We start from the raw sequence: 4,370 nt of genomic DNA, 5'->3' as shown, positions 1-4,370 counted from the left end.
CTCGCTACTTTTTGAAAATTTAACAAGGATTTTTTATTGCTCTCCCTATTATTTTTCCTGTATGTAAGGGGTCAATCTCAATAGTGTAATCAAATTCTAACTTCTATCTTAGACCAGGAAAAAATAAATAAATAAATAAATAAACTACTTTCCCACCATTTTTCTGCTGTGTGATCTCTTTTCTTTCATGCCCCCAAGCCTCCAAGCAGCCAAGTCAGAATTGTTCGCAGTAAATTTAGCGTTTAGGAATTGGATTGTATTTTCTATTATTCCCAACAGTTCTCAGTTCACACTGGAAAACCAACCCGAGACGTAACATTTTCCTTTTCGCTCCTGAATACATCGTTTAGCTCGTTTTCCAAAAGCACTATCACACATTGTCGGCACATTGACTATATTTTCTTGTAGTACTTTTAATCTAGCCCTAAAAAAATAACGCGTGCAATTACTGGCTATCAGTTGAATTCAAAGGTGCTCCCAATTTGCCTGGAAAAGAATAACCAAACAGTTCATAGTCACTTTCATAAATCTTTGCCATTTGAAAAATTCTTTGCTTAGGAATTTGAGGATAGTAATGTAATATGGCAGCGGCGGTGTTAGACGAACGAAACAAATGCGAAGAAACGCGGTCGTCAATTCCTGCCTTTTTTTATCAAATAACGAGCATCTTCAAAGAGATTTTCGAAACGACCTATAAAGTCATAGTTTACAGCACAGGGATGACATAGTTTGTCAAATGCTTGCCGGTGTTCTTTCCGCATTCGTCTTTCTATCACATACTTCGTGACTTCCGGAAAAGTCACACCACTGCCTATTTCAAGGGCCTGCTTTGTTGGGTTAGGCCTGTATCGTTTGATGATAATTCTACCATACGCTCGATAAAAATACGTGTTATCTTTCACAAATCTATCCCTGTAAGCGGAAAGCACCCGCTCCATAGGATCCCGGACTACTAGGAACGTAAGAGTTCTTAAGCATTGGTTCCACTTCTTGTCGAGGGAATTTTCTTAGATTGTTTTTCAAACTGCCATTATAAATTTGCTTGTCCTCTTCTACCAAGACAGACAATTCCTTTTTCCATTGTGAACTTGAGACTTTGGGTATAAAACAGTAAATAACTTTCCTGCTACGAAACACGTTAAAATAATGAAGATCCTTCCTAAGTACAGTGTCGGCGTTACGTTTGTGCCTCTTGCAGTAGTCTTGGACTCGAGCTTTTCATTCTTGCAAACGAATTATTTCCATCCTCAAACTGTGATTGATGCTAGCAGAGTCCTGTTTGTGAATGATGTTAATCAAATTTATTACAAGTACACTTTTAACCATCATTAGTTTAAGCATCTTAGCTGAACTTGAGTTGTAAGGCCTAATGAAGTCTTAATTGTTTGCCATTAATAATTCCAATCATGTTTCCAGACACTTACCCCACGTTGTCTAGACTGAATTTGTATGTTTTAATAACACTATTCAGCTACTTTGATTTATCTTTTTTTATGACGCATGCTATTAACAAAGCCGCGCATGAGCACTGGGTAGGCCGAGCTTGGTTTGATGAGAACGGAGGAAGTGGGTAAGAAGGATAACTCCTGGACTGGCAAACTTCTGGCCACGTGAGTGACCGTTTATTAAATCAATAAAGTGTACAGCATTTATTTGCCAATCACTCATCTCTAAGGAAGAGCTAACCTTTAAACGACTTCGTTCTCAGCAAAGGTGAGGGTGAAAACCGCTGGCGAGCCCCAGAATAAGACTATATGTACCGGAGGAGACGGGGTGGAGGAGGGGATGAAATTCCAGCACGATGCTTTCTTCAATCGACGTGAAGGGAGAGAAAACGCATGGAGAAATGTGACGTCATAACCGTGCGTAGTACCGGAAGCCCCTCAGGCGGAAGTGAGAACGGAGTCATAACAAGCATCATAAAACCATTTATTTTACCGGGTGAAATAAATCTCCTCTAAGGTAAGAACTAGCAGGTAGTTATATCAATGTCCCAGATGACTCACGGAAAATGCTTTATTATCTGTAGCAGCTCTTTCGTTTCAAGCAAAGTCTTATTTGCATTCCAAACTGCTTTGACTGTTGGCCGTGATCCTGCCAAATCAAAAGAAAATACTACTCATATTTGATGAAACAAGACTGGGAGCTGTTTTAAACATAGGCACGCAAGGCGTGCAAGAGTTATTTTTTTGTGAACTATAAGTCTCGGAGATAGGAGCATTCATGGAACTGTTTACAGTAATGATTTGGTTGATTTGACAAGTTTTTTTGGTTGCGATGTACAGCAAGAAAGAAACTGCGAGTTTATGATGTACATACGATGTTACATCGGTAATGGTAAGATAACTAAATAGTAAGCCATAAAATGTTTGACTGAACAAACTACAGTAATCTGACACGTCTCCAGATTAATGTAGATACCATCTTATTTTCTAACAGGCAATTTTATTCGTTCTTTGATACAACCCACACTGCGATTGGTCTGACACGCGCACATGCATAACTCCCTCACTCATCGATCACGTAGCCCTTCCCCGGGGAAGGACTACGTGATCTTATATGGACTATATAGGTCTGTACGGCACCGAAGGGTATGGTTTTTCAGCCGTTTTGGTCATAAATAGGGTATCGATTTTAGCTGATTTTGGCCATTTTGGTCATAAATAGGGTACGGTTTTTGCACTCTAGCCTTGATATGGGTATGCTTTAAGAAGAAGCCACTTTTTCATCATTATCGAAAAGAAAATCAACAAAAGCCCTTCACAAATTTATATGTTTGCGGTAATTTAACATTGGTTTGAAATAGGGAGCTAATTATAACGCAGGTCTGAATCAGGGTTTTGATTTGAGGGTCAGGTCGTAAATAGGGTTTCGAATTTTTGGTCAGGTCATAAATAGGGTAAGGAATATCGCAGATTTTGGTCATAAACAGGGTAAGGGTTTTGGGAAGCGGGCCGCACACCCCCAACCAATTTTTCTGGGAGTACCCCCTCGGGAAGCCTTCCAGCCCCCAAGAGGAATTTTTGCTCAAAAATACTTAAGTTAAGAGAACTTTTGCATTTTATACGAGTAGTAAGTTTACCCTTTTTACACAACACAACGCAACAACACTACTTCACCGAAAATTTAAAGAAAGAGAAAAAACCTCTCTGACACGTTGAAAGTCTGATTTAATTAAATTGCACTTTAACTTGGTGCCACACAGTCTTCAAAGAACATTTGAACAGTTTTCATACTTTTTACCTTTAAAAATAGCGGACTGGAAAGAATGTCATAAAATGCCCATCAAATAAAAATATTAAACTGCTACTGCAGAGACGTAAAAACACTCTAGAAAGGAAAGCTTCTTTTTTGTTTAATATCCTGGGAACAATAGGCGATAACTTGTAAGCTCTAATTGAATTTACTCCCATATGAAAAACAAAAGTGTCGAGTTACCATTTGTAACTAAAAATAGCAAACATCTCGTGGGAACAAGTCGCGACGATTCGTCAGCTCTAATTGAATTTACTACCTTGTGAAAAACAAGAGTGTCAAATTACCCATTGTAACTAAAAAATAAAAATATCTCGTTATATTTGCATGCAATAAGAACAAAACAATCGTTACCTGCACTTACTATTGTAAACGTTAGAACTGCTTCAAATCTAAATAGTCTCGTCTCCTCTAAAACATGTCCTAAGAACTAGAACCGACGATTCGTGAAAACAAAAGTATCAAGTTACCCTTTGTAATTAAAAATAAAAATAACTCGTGCCATTTGCCTACTACTCATGAACTGCTTCAAAACTCAAGACTCATCTCGTTCATAACTAGCCACCATTACACTGAAAATTATGCACTCTAAAACAACCCAATGTACGTATGTAACTGTCACACTCCCCTCCAAACCGGACTAAAAATCACAAACCGGCAACGTACACGTCACTCTTTATTTTTCAATTACCAAAGTCCTTGTGTTTTACATACCTTATGTTTCTCACGAACCATTTACCTTTACAACAAGAAATTTGATTGGCTGTTCATAGTAGATCCAATCTGATTGGTGTGACATACATACATCTCTCACTCACTCACTCACTCACTCACTCACTCACTCACTCACTCACTCACTCACTCACTCACTCACCCATTGACCCGTCCATAACATACCCGACGTGCCAACTAAGAGGTATTTTTTTTACAAAAAAATAACTCAAAAATTACTCACTGAACTTTCTCCGTCAATGGCTGATCTTTTTATTGTTGCCCCCGCAGGGTTTTGGCCCAGAGGCCAAAACCCGAGGAGGCACGCTAGGATTCCCCGTGTGTATACATACAAGGAATTTCAAAAAGTAAGAAATGTGTTGGTAGTATGCGAACCGTTCTCG

General features: G+C 38.8%; 1 pseudogene; it reads right to left on the bottom strand.

The window, feature by feature from the left end:
* Window positions 1-395: 395 nt before the first annotated feature.
* Window positions 396-1,326, bottom strand: LOC110057935 (carbohydrate sulfotransferase 11-like; annotated as a pseudogene).
* Between the last annotated feature and the right edge of the window lie 3,044 nt (window positions 1,327-4,370).

Source organism: Orbicella faveolata, unplaced genomic scaffold (assembly GCF_042242905.1).
Source record: "Orbicella faveolata isolate gen_17 unplaced genomic scaffold, um_ofav_v1 contig_25, whole genome shotgun sequence".
Classification (NCBI taxonomy): Eukaryota; Metazoa; Cnidaria; class Anthozoa; order Scleractinia; family Merulinidae; genus Orbicella; species Orbicella faveolata.
This window is presented reverse-complemented; position numbering and strand designations above follow the sequence as displayed.